Source organism: Sciurus carolinensis, chromosome X, assembly GCF_902686445.1.
Source record: "Sciurus carolinensis chromosome X, mSciCar1.2, whole genome shotgun sequence".
NCBI classification, from domain to species: domain Eukaryota; kingdom Metazoa; phylum Chordata; class Mammalia; order Rodentia; family Sciuridae; genus Sciurus; species Sciurus carolinensis.
The window spans coordinates 58,701,343-58,719,995 of record NC_062232.1 but is presented as its reverse complement, the minus strand read 5'-3'; the positions used below and the strand labels follow the sequence as shown (position 1 = coordinate 58,719,995).

The window sequence follows — 18,653 nt, the reverse complement described above, 5'->3', positions numbered from 1 at the left end:
TTGTCACTTCCAATGACAGAAATTCCGGTTTTCTGTTGCTGAAAATCTAGGATCTAACCAAACTCACGAGACGGTAATCACTCTCCCTGGGACTGAGTATTTTAAATGAAAGCTTTGTTAAAAGTCTTGTATATACATACACTAGGACTTTGCTTTAGCTATAGGTATTAGAGCCTGATTTGACACTAGGAAGAGACTTGTATAGAAATGTTAGGATGCCAGAAGGGAGATTCCTAGTTATCAGATCAGGAAACTTGAAAATTGCAGGACACATGAGAGACTTGGTTTGAAATAATATTACAGCAGGACTCACCGTTTATACCAGAGGACACCTCTGTCTATAACTGAAGACAAGACCTAGACTCCAACTAGGGAATGAATAATTGGATCTGAGTATACTGAGAAGGTAGTGGAGGGGGAGGGGAGATAAAGGAAGAATTTTTTGTAAATATTCTTGAGTTTAATTTAGTTGAAAGACATTGTTGACTTGATAAAAATGGGTTCATAGTTTCAAATGTTGATGTCATATGTTATTTGAGTTTGAGTTTGATGATGCTCTATTACAGTCTGAAACATGCAAGCTGTGTGTGATGGTGTGTGTCTGTATTCCCAGCTACTCAGGAGGTTGAGACAGAAGGATCACTTCAGTCCAAGAGTTTGAGGCCTGCCTGAACAACATAGCAAGAACCCATCTCAAAACAAAGTAAAAAACAAACACCAAAAATGAAATGAATATTCTTTCTAGTTAGCTTGCTAGGGTAATAGATTAAATGTGAAGGGGGTAATATCATTAATATTTTATATCGATGGTATTATAATATTTAAGCTATATAACAATATTCATTCTGAACAACATGTATTCTTCTTGAGTGATTTTTTTGGGAAGGGAGGAGTATTTATATGCTTAAATGTGAAGAGGAACTATTTGTGGCATTTTAGAGTGATGATATTATCTGCAGTATAATGATGTGTTTGTAATGTAAAACCTTTGCATTAAGTTTTTATACCATTGGTAGATTATAAAAAGATATATTTAGTACCTATTCCAGTATCTTATAGTATAAAGCATTTAAAATTTTTTATTGAATTAATGAGCAGTCAATTGAATAGTTTCCTGGTATTTCCTGTCTACATCCCTGGAATGCCAGTTAGTACTGGCTATTTCTGTGGTCAGCATCTGAAGGAAAATTTGAGTATTCAGAATATGAAGTTGAGAACTGTGGGACAGAAGGAGATTTGATGTTGGAATATAGGTAAACCTTAAAGATATCATAGGTTCAGTTCTAGACTACCCCAATAAAACGAATATTGCAGTAAAACAAGTCACACAATTTTTGGGATATAATTTTTTGTGCATTTAAAAGTTATGTTTACATTATGTTATAGTTTAAATGTGAAATAAAATTATGTCTAAAAGAATGTACATACTTGAATTAAAAGTACTTTATTGCTAAAATATGCTAGCAATCATCTGAGCCTTCAGTGAGTCATAATGTTTTTTACTGATGGAAGGTCTTGCCTAAATGTTTATGATTGCTGACTGATCAGTCATGGTTTATGAGTTCTGGGGTGACTGTGGCAATTTCTTAAAATAACATAATAATGAAGTTTACCACATCAATTGATTCTTTTATGAAAGATTTCTTTGTAGTATGCAATCCTGTTTGATAGCATTTTATGCACAAATAGGACCTCTTTTCAGAATTGGAGTCAACTTGCTCAGATCCTGCTGCTGTTTTATCAACTGAGTTTATGTAGCATCTAAATCCTTTGTTGTTATTTGAATAAAGTTAAAGGCAACTTCAGCAGGAATAGTTTCTTTAAAATATTTTTAGTTGTCAATGGATCTTTATTTTATTTATTTATATGTGGTTTGAGAATTGAACACAGTGGCTGACACATGCTAGGCAAGCACTCTATGTCTGAGCTATAACCCAGCCTGCCAGAAATAGTTTTCTTTTCAAGAAACCACTTTCTTTGCAACTACTTATCCATTCAAATTTTATGAAATTGCAACAATTCAGTCACATCTTCAGGATTCACTTCAAATTCTACTTATCTTGCTATTTCCACTATTACTACATCTGCAGTTGTTTGCCCCACTGAAGTCTTGAACTGCTCAATGTTGTCCATGAAGATTGACATCAACTTCTTCCAAACTCCTGTTAATGTTGATATTTTGACCTCCTCCCATGAAACATGAATGCTTTTAATGGTATCTGAATCCTTCCCAGAAGGTTTTGGTTTACATTGTCCAGATTCATCAGGGGAATCACTATCTATGGTAGCTATGGCCTTATGAACTATAAATAATAATACTCAAAAGTAAAAATGACTCCTTGATTCACAGACTGTAGAATGGACATTGTGTTAGTAGGCATGAAAACAGTCTCCTTCGATATCTCCATCAGAGTTCTTGGGTAATGGGGTACATTTTTAATGAGTGATAATCTTTAGAAAGGAATCTTTTAATGTATGCATATGTAACAACAAATCCCATCAATATGTACAACTATAATGCAACAATAAAAAATGTGGAAATAAAAAGAATATTTTTTTCCTGAGAAGTAGATCTCAACAGTGAGCTTAAAATATTGAGTGAACACATGTGCTTTCCTCCAGGCTTTATTGTTCCATGTATGGAGGATAGACAGAGAGTTAGTATAACTCTTAAAGGCCCTAAGATTTTCAGAAAGGTAAATGAGCACTGGTTTCAACTTAAAGTCATGAGCTGCATTATCCCCTAACAAGAAGGGATAAACTTCTCTTCTTCAGCTATGAAAATTCTAGGTGGCATCTTTTTTCAATATAAGGCTGTTTCTTCTTCATTGAAAAAAATGTTTAGTGTAGTCACATTCATAAATTATCTTAGCTAGATCTTCTGAATAGCTTGCTACAGGTTCTAAATCTTACTCCCTCCTCTTGCACTTTTATGTTATGCTGAGGGCCTCTTTCCTTAGACCACATGAACCAACCTCTATTAATTTTAACATTTCTTCTGTAGCTTCTTCACCTCTCTCAGCCTTCATAGAATTGAAGAGCATTAGAGCCTTATTCTGGATTAAGCTTTGGCTTAGGAGAATAATGTTTTAGTTAGTTTTATCTTCAACGCAAATCAATAAAAATTTTTTTATTAAAGATAAGCCTGTTTTGCTTTCTTATCTTTTATGTGTTCACTGGAGTAGGACTTTTAATTTTCTGAAGAACTTTTGCTTTGCATTCACAACTTGGCTATTTGGTGCAAGAGGGCTAGCTTTCAGCCTATCTCAGTTTTCAACATACCCTCCTCATTACATTTAATTGTTTTTAGCTTTTTGTTTAAAGGGAGAGATATTCAAATCTTACTTGAACACTTGAAGGTCACTGTAGGGTTAGTAATTGGTCTGATTTCAATATTCTTGTGCGTCAGGGAATAAGAAGGCTGGAGGAGACAGGGAGAGATGGGAGTGTTCTATCAGTTAAAAAATAAAAACAACACTTACCATAAAGTGTTCCATCTTACATGGGTATGGTTTGTGGTACATCAAAACAATTATTATAGTGATATCAAATATCGCTTAGCACAGATCACCATAATGGATATAACATTAAAAGGTTAGAAGTACTGTGAGAATTACTAAAATGTGACACAGAGGCACAAAATGAGCACATGCTATTGGAAAAAAGTGGTGTCAATAGACCTGCTTGGCATTAGATTGCCATAAGCCTTGAATTTATATTTTAAAAAACTTCAGTATCTACAAAGTACAATAAAGTGAAGCATTCCTATAGCAAAAATCTGTGGTTAGATTGTAAAGCTGCCTTACTTCTGGAAGATGACTCAAATTAAAGCTGCGGAAGAAACAGGTAACAATTAGGCAACCCTCTGAATTGGACTGAGTGGAAGAAGTTGATGGTGGTATGGTAGAGGATATTTTAAACTTGTGACCTTGCATTTCCCTGGAAAATGACATTCCCAAGGTACATGGCCACAGGAATGGGTTCCCAGTGTCACGATTCAATAACATACTTTTTCTATGACCATAATTGATTGAATCAGAGTAGATAGCAGACTCCACTCAGCTATTCAGTCTCTTACCTGAGAATTTAAAATAGGGGTGGATGGAGAAAATTTTTCTGTCACCAAGCTTATTATATGTATAGTAAATATTACTCAACTTCACAAATGGATGTGAAAGAAATGCCACATTATTATATTTTAGTTTAATTAAATCTGACTCCAAATCTCTACTCTTTTGAGCTAGTGGAAAATTAAATCCATGTCATTTTTGTGGGCCTTTCCCACCTATGAGTCACGGAAAGATATGAGAAGCTTCTATGGTCCTTGAATAATGGAAAATACCCTAACCTTTCATATCCCAGAGCAGAGTACAGATGAAGAACATAAAGGACTTGGCTACATTTTTGGAATGAGGTAGGACAAACTAGATAGAGATGGAAAAGTCCCACAAATTATAACTTAAATTTTACTGCTACATGTTAACTTTGGTGCTGTGGAGTGGACATTTTATGGCTATACTTAGGGTAGTCTCCCCAACTCTCTGAGATTCTTCCTTTTTTGTTACTATACTGTTCTAATCTACAGAGCTGAGTCCAGAGATGCCCCTAAATGTCATGGTTGTTTTTATGTATCCACTTGGGTAGGCTACAGTTCTTCAATATTCAATCAAATGCCAATCAAAAAAGTACATATACAACTTACAGAAAGGGAATCATATTTGCAAACTATACATCCAGCAGGGGAATGATATCCAGATTATATGAGGAGTTTTAATAACTCAATAACAAATGAAAGAACAGTTTAAAAATGGGCCATAAATCTAAATAGACATTTCTCAAAAGAAGGCATTAAAATGGCAAATGAATACATGAAAAAATGCTCAAAATCAGGAAATCATCAGGAAAGTGCAAATAAAGTGCAAATAAAAACCAGAATATCACATCATTCCAGTGAGAATGACTATTATCAAAATAAAGATAACAAGTGCTGGTGAGGATATGGAGAAAAGGGGCTCTTGTACACTGTTGTACACTGAAAACAGATCTACCATATGATCCAGAAATCTCACTACAGGGTATATATCTAAAAGAAATTAAATCAGTATGTTGGAAAGACATCAGCATGCCCATGTTCATTGCAACATTATTCACAATAGCCTAGAGATAGAAATAATAAAGGTGTTCATCAATTGATGATTGGACAAAGAAAATGTGCTACATATATACAGTGAAATAATATTTAGTCACAAAAAGAATTAAATCTTGTTATTTGCAACAATGTGGATGGAACTAGAGATCATTGCATTAGTGGAATATGGAAGGCACAGAAAAACAAGTACCTTATGATCTTACTGCTATGGAATCTTCAAAAGTTGATCTCATATAAGTTGAGAGCAAAAGGGCATTACCAGAGGCTGGGCAAAGTTGGGGAAGCATGAGGAAAGATTTATCAATGGGTACTAAGCTACAGTTAAATAGGGGAAAGTTCTGGTGTGCTATTATATATCAGGGTAGCTGTTGATAACAATGATGTATTATAAATTTTAAAAGGCTAACCAGGTACAGTGGCACATGCCTGTAATCCCAGCACCTCTAGAGGCTGAGGCAGGAGGATCACAAGTTCAAAGACAGCCTTAGCACCTTAGCAAGGCCCTAAGCAACTTAGCAAGGCCCTGTCTCTAAATAAAACATAAAGAAGGACTGGAGATGTGACTCAGTGGTTAAGTGTCCCTGAGTTCAATCCCTGGTACCAAAATAAATAAATAATAAAAAATAAAAAGCTAGAAAAAGAGATTTTATAAGTTTCTACCACAAAAAGATGATTAACAGGAGAGATATATTTAACCTGATTCAAACATTACATGATGTATACATACATTGAAACATTACATGGTAACCCATTAATATGTACATATTTTATATTTTGTGTATCATTTAAAATAAGTTAAAACTTTAAAAAATTAAACACTAATGTAGTTATTGCTATGAAGGTGCTTTGCAGATGCAGTAAAATTCTAAATCAGTTGACTTTAAATAAGGGAGATTATCCTGGTAATCTGGGTAACTTTTATCCAATAAATTGGAAGGCCTTGCTTAACACGAAAGCTGAAGATTCCCTGAAGAATGAATGCTGCCTGTGGGTAGCAGCTTCAGCTGTGCCTAGGAGGTCTGGCCTGTCCTCTCTGATGGTCTGCCCTATGGACTTTGGATTTGCTGTGTCAGTCTTCACAATCATGTAAGCCAATTCCTTACAATAATTTTTTTAAAATATACTTATGTTAGCTATATATCTCTACACATATCTATTATATAGATATTAATATTTACAGTTATTATGTGATTGAGTTCCACTTTTCTCAGCCATGACTGATTAGTTCAGGGATAGCTAGACCTAATCTTAACTGGTCAATCATATGCCCTCTATTGTAAAGTTGTAATTTTGAACTTAGACACAGAGAAACTAAACGTGGTTAAATGTATTACTTCAATGGGACTGTATTACAAGGACAGCTCAACTCCTATTGCTGAGGCCCCTAACTTTCTGTGGTAACCTGAATTCTGTCACATATCCCAGTTTCATTCTGATAGATTCTACTTTCTCTTTTTCTTAAGTAAGATAAAATTGCTTTCTGATTTTCACAATTTGACAATTTTAAGTGGCAAGATACCAGGCAGTACTAGGAGGAAGTGGAGTTACTAAGACTATCACAATTAGAAAGTATTATTTCTCCTTGCTATGCCACTTTAATTTTGACTGATAACTATATATAATTGAAACTAAACATCTAAAGAGTAATATGAATAATCAGAATAATAAGAAATGAAATTCTACCTAGAAAACAATCATAAGGTTTTCTAATAAATCTTGGAAAATATCCTGAAAGAAATGTGTGATTGGATATTAAGGGTTATCTACCAAGGAATGTAAAAGAATTTTGGGTTGGGTTGTCACTCACTAGACATTTCACTCAGTATGTTACTGCAGGACAGAAGCTAAAGTTTTCATAATTTCCTGAATTAGTTGATACAAAACAGGTCCATAGCTGGCTATTCTGGTTGTCATTGAGGGCTCAAATATCAGTTGAGAGATTGAAGACCAAGTAAAGAAGGTGTTATAGGTAGCACCACAGGCCCATCTCTCATAAGAAACATCAAATTACTGAGCAAAAATGTGTCAATCGACTTTGTAAGAACTCTGGAAAATAGTCAAAGGTTTATAGCAACCAAGCAAATGCTGAATCAAGAAAAAGGCAAATTTAAAATGGAGGACAGCTTTGTAGAGGGTTTTTTAAAAATCCCTACCCTAACTCCTTTTCAGCTCAGCTGTAGTCTTGAAGAGAGAAATCTGCATTCTCAGTATAGGATCTGGTCCCTGACTGAAGAGAATAGAGCAAATATTATTCTCAAATTTGTCTGTCTACATCTGAGTGGGAACACCTGAGGGACTAATAAAAGGGGATCATCTCTGTTTCTCTTCTTTGGGAGCTTACTCAATATGGAAAAGTATATATGCAAAGGGAACTTTCCAAATACACTCTAAGGCAAATAAACAGTGTACTGCCACTTGGAAAAAAAATACAGTTGAGGTTGTTAAAGAAAAAAAAGTATTTAAAAATATTTTAACTTAAATTTTAAAAATTGATTTAAAATTATTCATGCTACCTGTTAGATACATTTAAATTAGAGGTAATTTGATTCAGGGAGATCATGACAATGAGGTTCTGTAGAAGGTAAGAAAGATTGGGCACAAGTCCAAATATGACAAGGACAAGTGGAGATTTATAGCTGAGGAGAAGGATGGAAAATGGAAGCAACATCAGGGTAGGGGGGATTCTGGCTAAACCAACTTGACAGAATTATTATTGAAAGCAGGCCAGGATAATAAGATATTGAAAATGGGTAATAAGGAATTCAATCAAATATCAATGATGAGGGCTTTTCACTAAATTAACCCAGCAGGATTCTTTCTAAAACTGTGCTAAGCAGGCAAAGCTACTAAACTAAGGACAGAGTCCAAGGTTAGGAATCAGATTGTAAGAGGACCCAGAGTACCCTGACTTAAACCTGATCAAATAAAAAGGTCTTTATCAAGGTGATCAATAGGTTGAAAGACTGGGGGGAATATGTGTTTCCTTGCAAGATTAAGGGATTCAAAAGCATGTACACGTATTTGGGAATTTAGAAAGACATGCACATAACCAGTACCTATAAGACCTGAGAAGACCCTGACCTTTCAGCTCTGGCTTATCTCTATTCTCAGTACAAGCAGTAGGTAAAGGATAAGTCAGAGTTGTAAATGGCTTGGCTAAGTGTTGAATAAGTTCTCAGTGCAGAGCCAATATATATTATCTGGAAAAAATTCTTTTTTATCTTGCCTTAATATTTTCCTTTTTTCTTTAACTCCAGGCATTCAAGGAAATCTCTGTAAAAGAATACCGACCACAAGTTATACAAAAAGAGACTTCAGAGACCACACACAAAAATAATGTAGGCTTTACAAAAATAGTTTAGAAACATCACTAAGAAAACAACCACAACCCACAGCAAGCAACAAAAATAAACAACAAAAGGGAACATAATCTAATACATAGACTTAACCTATTGTAACATTCAAAATTTCCACATTTCAAAAAAATATTATGAGGTGTGCAAATGAACAAGGAAGTATAGCCTATTCACAAAACAAATTAGCTAAAATATTCTTGAGGATGCATAGATGTTGAGTTTATTAGACAAAGATTAGTAAATCTATTTTAAATACACACAAACACCTAAAAGAAACCAGGAAAAGGATGTTTCAACAAATAGAGAATATAAATGAAGAGATAAAAATTATAAAAAGGAACCAAGCAAATTCTGGAGCTCATAAGTGCACTAATTAGAATTATATTGAAAAAATCCAATAGACAGTTTAAGTAGCAAACCCTCAGCAAGCAGAAGAAGAAAAGAGCAAATATGATGATAGGACAAACAGAATGATCCAATTTGAGGAGCAGAAATAAAAAAGAATGAAGAAAAGTGAACAGAGTTTTGGAGTCCAGTGGGACTCTACCTTTAGACTCAAAGTGAAACATTGACTTTTCCTGAATCTTGAGCATACCACCTTTCAGACTAAAATGAAACCATATGTTCTCCAGCTTGCTGACACACCTTGCTAATGTTGGGACTTGCCATCCATAAATGTGTGAGCCAATTCCTTGTAACGAATTATAATTATAATATGTAAATAAATCACAATATATAAATAAATTATAACTTCCTCTGAAGAACCCTGAGCAATATAACTACTATAAAAGAAACAGAAAACAAAAACCAAGGAAATAACAAGTGTTCAGTGAAAATATGGAGAAATTGTACACTTGTATGTTAGAATGTAAATGATGCAGTTACTATAGAAGACAGTATAATGATTCATTAAAATATTTGGAAAAACTATCATATGAGTTAGTAATAAAAATTCCGAGGATTCATATAGAAAAAGTTCAGAGCAAGATCTCAAAGAGAGATATTAGTATACCCTTGTTCCTAGTAGCCTTACTCGCATTAGATAAAAGAGGAACAACTCAAATATCTATCAATTGATGAATATATAAACAAGTGTGGTATGCACATATAGCATATTGTCCAATCTTTAAAAGGAAGAAAAATCTGACACATATTACAATATGAATAAACTTTGAAGACATTATAAGGGAAATAACCCCATCACAAAAATATGAATACTGTATGATTTCATTAAGATAAGTATCTGAAGTAGTCGAATTCATAGAGGAAAAAGTAAAATGGTAGTTACCAGCAACCTGGAGAAAGAGAAAAATGGAAATTTTACAGGATATAGTGATTTAGTTTTGCAAGATGAAAAACTTCTGGAGGTCTATTTAAAAATAATGTGAATATACTTAACACTACTGAAGTATGCATTAAAAAGTGTTTAAGATGGTTACACTCATTCCATTTGCCACTGACCTTAAAAAAGGTCTACAAAAATAGTTGGAAACTTTAGTACAATAGTTTAATCTACAGAACAACTAGACAGAAGATAAATAGAGGATTTAAACAACACTATAAACCAACTAGACATAACATATACAGAACATTCCACACAACAGTACTGGAACACATAGCTACAGTATTTTTCTTTTTGTGTTCATGGTGCTGGGGATCAAACCCAGGGCATCACACATGCTAGGCAAGTGGTCTACAACTGAGCTACACCCCCAGTTATGGAACATATATATTCCTCAAACTGCATATGGAGCATTCCTCAGGCTTGACCATATGATAGGACACAAAAGAAGTCTGAATAAATTAAAAATGGAAATCATACAAAGTACATTCATCAAATACTATGAAGTGAAACTAGAAATGGATAACAGAAGGACATTTTAGAAATTCACAAATATGTAGAAATTAAACAACACAATCTTGAACCATCAACAAATAATTGTTCAAAAGAGAAATCACAAGGGAAATTAGAAAATACTTTGAATCAAATGAAAATGAAAACCCAACATACTCAAAACTTAAATAATATAGTAAAAACAGGACTTAGAGGAAAATTATAGTATAAATGTCTACATTGAAAAAGAAATAGTAAGAACTTTGGATAAGCAAGATGGTAGAATAGGGCTTTCCAGTGCTTATCCACTCACCAGAAACATCAATTTGAACTACTACCAATGCAGGAAAATATGCTTACAACAGCCAAGGAAATCAGGTAAGTCATTATAGCACCTGACTGTAGTACAGAAATAAGAAAAGACATTGAAGAGAGTAGGGAGAACAATTTTGTATTGCCTGCATCACCCTGTCCCCGACCCTATGCAGCAGGTCCTGAATAGGGACCTGCTTGAGGGAAATGAGCATTGACCTTTGCCTTAGACTTCAATACTGGACCTGCCCTAGTAAAATAAAGTGCTGAGAAGACACCCCCCCATGGCCCCAGATTCCAGATCAGTAACCTTGGACTGAATCTTCAGGTATTCTCCAGTACCAGATCAGATTCCACAACCCTAGGTTCCAGATCAACCTTGTGAACATTGTCTTTGGGATTACTTCACTGCCAGACTGACCCTAACTAGCCCCAGGCTTCAAACTGGCCTTAGTACTGGGCTAGCTGCCATATCCACAGGCTCCAGGTCTGCCCCTGTGGATATAATCTCCAGGTCTGCCCAGTGTCAGGCCAATCCTTTGGATCCAGGCTATAGGCCAGTACCAGTGAACTGAGCCTCCAAGCCCCTATTACACCAGGTGACATTCCACATTCCCCAGGCTCTAGACATGCCTGGTGGAGTTTCTTGGCTGCCACAGTGAAAGGCTGAAGCCAGCAGCTCCAGGCTCTGAACTGGCCACAACACTGGGATAGCAAACCAATGGCTTCAGACCAGAACTTCCAGATGGGTTGACTGGTAAAGGCCTTTCCTGGGCAAAGACAGTCTGCAAAGACTGGGATAAGTCTATATTTTTAAAGGCACAGACATCAATGAAAGGTAATAAAAGCTAAGGAGATGTAATATCATTATCAGTACAGAATAATATCCCAATAGCTGACCCCAAAGAATTGGAGATGTGTGACTTTTACCTACAAAGAATTCAAAACAATTGTCTTAAGTAAGCTCAGCAACCTTTAAGAAAATAGAAAAATAATTCAATGAGGTTAGGAAAACAATTAGTAACCAAAATGAGAAACTTAACAGAGACATTGAAATTATATGTATAATAAATCAAACATTCTGGAGCTAAAAATGCCATGAACAAATTGAAAAATGCAATAGAGAGTATCATCAGCAGAACTGATCCAAAAGAAGTAATTGCCATTGAACTCTAACACTGGTTATTTGAAAATAGAGTCAGATGAGAAAAGAGCAAGAAGGAAAAAGAATGAAGCAAGGTCACAAAATTTATAAGATATCATCCAAAGGGCAAATGTTCAAGTTGTAAAAGTTCCAGAAGGAGAAGAGAGAGACAAATGAGCAGAAAGCTTATTTGAATAAATGGAAAATTTTTCAAATCTAGGGAAAGACATAAATATGTATGAATAAGAGAGACAAAGATCTTCAATACAATTAAATCCAAACAAGACTATATCAAGATATATAATTGAACTATCAAAAATCTAAAACAGAGAAACCTGAAAGCAGCAAGAGAAAAGAAGCAAATAACATAGCACATTTCTTAGCAGAAACATTACATGTCAGCAAAGAATGAGAATATTTTTGAAGTGCTGAGGATAAAATAAAAAGAAACAATTCTGTACCTGGCAAAGTTTTCCTTCTGAAATGTAAGAGATAAAGGCATTTTCAGACCAACAGAAGTTTAGGGAGTTCATCACCTCCAGACCTCTTACCCCCCCCAAAAAAAAGCGAAAAATATGCTTAAAGAAGTTGTTCAGATTGAAAGAACTGTATACTAATTAGTTACATAAACACATATAAAAATATAAAACTCACTTATAAAAGTAAGTACATAGTCAAGTTCAAACTACTCTAATACTTAATGGTGGTGTGTACATCAGTTATGGCTTCAGTGTGAAAGACAGAGCTATTCAATATAGCAGTAGCTACAATAATTTGTTAAGGGACATATGATATAAAAAGATATATACTGAAAAATACATCAAAAGGGGAATGTGATGGACTGAAAATGAGGGTTTTCTGTATGTGGTCGAAGTTAAGTTGTTATCAACTAAAAATTGCCTGTTATAACTATAAGACATTTTATGTAAATTTCATGGTAACCACAAAGCCAAGAATTATAGTAGATACACAAAGAATAAAATAGTAAGGAAACAAAGTTTATCACCATAGAAATCACCTAATCATAGAGGAAAACAGTAAAAGAGGTAGAAAGAAACAAAGGATCTACAAAACAACAAGAAAACAAGAAATTGGCAGTAGTAAGTTCTTATCAATAATAACCTTGAATGTAAATGGATAAAATTCTCCAATCAAATGATATAGTGTGACTGAGTAGAAAAGAAATCATTACTCAATTATATGCTGCCTACAAGAAACTCACCTCACCTGTAGGGAAGCACATAGGCTGAAAATGAAATGATGGGAAAAGTTATTCCATGCAAATGGAAACCAAAAGAGTGGTAGTTGCTATAAATATATCAGATAAAATAGAATTTATGTTAAAAATCTAAACTGAGAAAAAGAAGGTCATGGACTGGGGTTGTAGCTCAGTGGTAGAGTGCTTGCCTAGCACGTGTGAGGCACTGGGTTTGATCCTCAGCACCACATAAAAACAAATAAATAAAATGAAGGAATTGTGTCCATCTACAACTAAAAATATTTTTAAAAAGAAAAAGAAGGTCATTATATACTGATAATAGGATCAATTCATCAAGAGTATAGAACAATCTTAAATCACTATTGTAAACTATACTTTAGACCAAACGGACCTAATAGACATATAGAACTTTCCATGTAAAAGCAGCGTAATTCATATTATTTTCAGGCACATATGGAACACTGTCAGGATAGATCATATGTTAGACCACAAAACTAGTCTTAACACATTTAAGAAGATTAAAGTCACATCAAATAACTCTTCTGGTCACATTGGTATGAAACTAGAAATCAATAGCAGGAGGAATTTTGGAAAAGTCACAAATATGTGAAATTAAATGTCATGCTCCTAAAGAATCGGTGGGTGAATGAAGAAATTAAAAGGAAATTTTTTAAACTATTGACACAACTCAGGCATGGTGATTCATGCCTGCAATCCCAGCAACTTGGGAGGTCAAGATGGGAGGATTCCAAGTTTTAGGCCAGCTTCAGCAACTTAGTGAGACCCTCTGTCACAATAAAAAAAAAATAAAGGACTGGGTATGTAGCTCAGTGGTAGAACACACCTGGGGTCAATCCCCAGTACCAAAAAAGAAATAAAAGGGCAATATTCATGATTCTACACACAACAATGGACTATCCAAAAAAGGAATTCAGAAAAACATTCCCATTCACAGAGCATAAAAACAAATTAGATTTGAATTTAATCAAGGAAATGAAAGACCTGTACACTGAAGACAATAAAATACTAATGAAAGAACTGGAAGACTCAGATAAATGCAAAGATATCCTGTGTTCATGGATTGGAAGATTTGTTACTGTTAAAATGTCTATCACTTCAATGCAGTCCTTATCTAAATTCCAATGATGCCTTACCAGAGATAGAAAAACAATCAAGTCATTTGGAACAACAACAACAAAAAACTCTAAACAGCAAAAGCAATCTTGTGTAAAATAAAAGTGGAGTCATCTTACCTCTTGACTTCAAAATATAATTCCATGATACAGTAAACAAAACAGCATGGTACTGGCATAAAAACAGACAATAGAGCAATAGAACAAATGGCAAATTCAAATATAAACCCACAAATTTAAGGTCATTTGGGGTTTTTTAGTGGTGCTGGGAGTCAAACCCAGAACCTTGAGCATGCTAGGCAAACACTCTGCCGCTGCCACACATCCTTTGATATTCAGCAAATGTGCCAAGAACACACAACAGGGGAAGATGGTCTCTTCGGTAAATAGTACTGGGAAAACTGGTGCTATGATTTGGGAATGTTTCAAGTGTCCTCCAAAGGTCCACTGTAATTAAAGGCTTGGTCTGCAGGGTAGTGCTATTGGGAGGTGGTGAAATCTTTCAGAGGTGGGGCCTGGTGGGAGGTCCTAAGATCTTTGAAGATGTTAGGTCTTTCTCATGCGACCCCTCTTCCTATAAGAGGGTTATTACAAAAGAAACAAGGCTGACCCCACCCATTCTTTTTCTCTCTGCTCTGTTTGAGATGTGACTGTTTTCTCCTACCTGTGCTCTCACCATGACATGCTACCATCTCCTGCTCTCACCAGAGGCCAAAACAATGGGGTTGCTTGAGCTTGGACTTCTAATTTGCAAAACTGTGAGCTAAAGAAACTTCTTTTTTCTTTTAAGTAGACTATGTTGAGTATTTTGTTACCACAATGCAAAACTAATACAGAAAATTGTTTCTGAGGAGTGGGGTCATTACTATAACTATACTGCAAGATGTGGAAGAACCTTTGGAATTAGTTAATAAGATGTTGGAAAAATTGGGAGGATCAGACTCGAAAGTGTCTAGAATGCTGTGAGCAGAGTGTTATGGGTGATTCTGGTGAAGGATTTGAAGACCAGAATGCTCATAGAAATGTGGACAGGAAAGGCCATGCAAATGAGTTCTCAGATACAAATGAAGATTCTATTGGGAATTGGAGAAAAGGTACTCTTATTACACTGTGTCAAATAACCTGGATGCATTGTGTTTGTATTGAAAGTCTTTGTGGAAAGCTAAAGCTAATGCTGATAGACTAGTTTATTTGGCAGAGGTAATTTCCAGGCAACGAAGCATCCAGGCTTCAACATGAGTGAGTATTATTGACCCAATTTTAGTGAGTTTCACAGTGACCAAAAGGAAGCAGAGTGGAAAGATTTAGAAAATTCATGGCATGTCCATGGAAGAAGCAAAGAAATTAGGTAAGGCTGTAGTCAAGGAGTGGGTAGTTGAACAGTGGTTTACTAAAAAGTGATTAGTAGGAATGCTAATCAACAGGACAATAGGAAAGATGCTTACAGACCATCTTGGAAGTCTCTGGGGCTGCCTCTCAATTCGCAGACCCACCAGAGGCCTACAAGTGCAAATATGTTGCATAGCTCCTCCAGGGAAATATTATTCCATGAAAGAGCCCCAAGTTTCCCTATACCAAGGACTAGCTCAGATTTCAGCCTGCCAACAAAGTGTTCCATGGCTTCTGCATCCATGATTCAAGTGGGCTCAGGTACAACTCATGATGGAGGTAGATTGTGGCATTGTTTACATGGTGGTGATGCTGATTTTACATGTATGAAGAATGCAAGGGGTGTGAGGGCATGACAGCATTCACCCAGATTTGAAAGGAAAGCCAGAGAAGCAACGTAGTGTCCTATAGGGTTGGAGTCCCTGCAGGTAGACCCTTGAAGGATGATGCCCTGTAGAGCTGTGGGAATGAAGATGAAGTGGAGAACCCAGGAAGGTAGATGTGCCAATAATGTGCAACACCTACCAGGGAAAACTGTAGGCAGTATGCAAAACCAACCTTAGAGAGTGTCTATGTGGGCTGTGACCAGAGATGGAGCTACCCCAAAGCCTTGATGAACTGCTCTCCACTGTAGTGTTCCCAGGATACCAGCACTGAAACTTTAGAATTTAATGCTTGACATGCTTGGTCTTGCTTTGGACCAATTCTTACTTTCTACTTGCCTATTCTTACTTTTTCGGATTGTAATGTTTACCCTCTACCACCATTGTATATTGGAAATACATAACTTGTTTCTTTTTTTAAATTTTACAGGAGTTCACAGTTGAAAGAATTTGCCTTGAGTCTCAGATGAGACTTTGGACTTGGAATTTTGAGCAAGACAGGAACATAAGACTTTGAGACTCGGGAATAGAATTGATGCATTTTGCATTGTGAAAAGGACATGAGCCCTTGGAGACCAGGAGTGATATGTTATGGTTTAGATGTGATAGAATGTCCACCAAGAGTCCACTGTGATTGAAGATATGGTCTAAGAGGTGGTTCTACTGGGAGATGATGGGTCCTTTGGGAGGTAGAGAAGATCCTTAGATCACTGTGGGTGTGTCCTCATGCAACCCCATCAATAATTCTCACAAGAGGATTGTTATAAAAGAAGGAAGCCTGGACTCACCCAATCTCTTTCTCTTTGCTCATGTTTGAGATATGACCTCTTGCTCTTATATGTATTCCCACCATGATATGCCACCATTCATAAACTTTACCAGAGGCCAAACTTAATGGGGTCACACAATCTTGGATTTTGTGCCTCCCCAAATATAAATTAAATAAACCTTTTATTTTTATAAAGTTACCTGCCTCAGATATTCTGTTATAAAGATGAAAATCTAATACAATTGAATATTCACATGTGGAGGAATAAAATTGGACACTTTTCTCTCACTAGAAAGAAAAATTAACTCAAAATTGATCAAAGATTTAACATAAGACCTGAAAATTTAAAACTACTTGAAGAAAACATAGGGGAAAAGCTCAATGACATTGATTTTTGGGCAATAATTTTTGGATATGAGCCCAAAAACACAGGCAAAAACCAGGAAAATAGACAAATAGGATTACATCAAATAATAAAGTTTATACAAAATGAAGAAAATAACCAACAGAGTTAAGATACAATTTGTGGGATGAGAGAATATGTTTGATAAAGGGTTAATATAAAAATGAATTAGGAACACAAACAACTGAACAGCAGAAAACAACTAACCTGATTACAAATTGGGCAAAGGATGTGAGTAGTAACTTCTCAAAAGAAGGCATAAAAACATCCAACAGAGATATGAAAAAAAATGTTCAACATCACTGTTCATCAGGGAGATGCAAATTAAAACTACCATGAGATATTAACTCATGCCTGCTAGAATGGTTTCTACTAAAAAGTCAGAAGACAAATGCTGGTGAGGGTGTGGAAGTAAGTGAACCCTGGGAAAATGCTTGATGAGAATGCAAATTTTCAGAGACATTATGGAACATAGTACAGAAGTTCCTCAACAAATTAAAAATAGAACATCCTATGATCTAGCCATACCCCTACTGGTATATGTCCAAAGGAGATGTTAGAGACATCTGTACTCCCATGTTTACTGCATCATTATCCACAATAACCAAGATATAAAAGTGAAAAGATAGCACACAGAGTAGGAGAAAGTATTTTCAACTCATATATCCAATAAGGACCTAGAATCTAATATATATTAAGAATGATTATAATTCAACAACAAAAATATTTTAAAACCCAGTTAAAATTGGCAAAAGACTTGAATTTTTCCAAAGAAGAGATATAAAAGACCAGTAAGCACATGAAAAATAATCAACATCATTAGTCATCAGGGAAATACAACTACAAACCACAATGAGATATAATACAACTCCCAGTATGGTGGCTATAAAAAAAAGAGAAAATAAGTGCTGATGTGGATGTGGAGAAATTGGAACTTTGTACATTGCTGATGGGAATGTCAAATGATATAGCTGCTATGAAAAGTAGTATGGTGGCTCCTTGAAAAGTTAAACATATGATTACCATATGATTCAGCAGTTCCACTCCTAGATATATATCCAAGAGAATTGAAACTAGGCACTTGAGCAAATACTTGTGCATGAGTTCATAGCACATAAAAGTGGGAAAAAAATCTGAATTTTCAATAGATGAATGAACAAACAAATGTGGTATATTCACATAATGAATTATTATTTAGTTATAAAAAGACTGAAACATGGAGACTTGCTAAAATGTGCATGAACTTTGACAATATTATGCTAAATGAAATAAGGGAAAAAGTCACATGTTGAATCATACCTTGAAATATCCAAAATATGTAAATCTATAAAAATAGAAAGAAGACTGGTTTTTATCAATGGGCTAGAGACAGGAAAAATTAGATATATGTGTTTAATGGGTACAGAGGTCTCTTTTAAGGTAATAAAGGTATTTTCAAACTTGGTATTCACACAATATTGTAGATTTACTAAATGCTACTACATTGTAAACTTAAATGATTAATTTATGTGAATCTTAAAAAAATTGTAAATGGAATCAAGTGAAATTGGATTTATCGTTTG

At 35.1% G+C, this 18,653-nt stretch overlaps 1 long non-coding RNA gene across 1 annotated transcript; it reads left to right on the top strand.

The window, feature by feature from the left end:
* Positions 1–8,426: 8,426 nt before the first annotated feature.
* On the top strand, positions 8,427–16,955 carry LOC124972358 (uncharacterized). The gene is made up of 3 exons (XR_007106452.1): positions 8,427–10,717; positions 14,792–14,905; positions 16,350–16,955. It is a non-coding gene; the product is annotated as an uncharacterized LOC124972358 (long non-coding RNA).
* Positions 16,956–18,653: the final 1,698 nt, after the last annotated feature.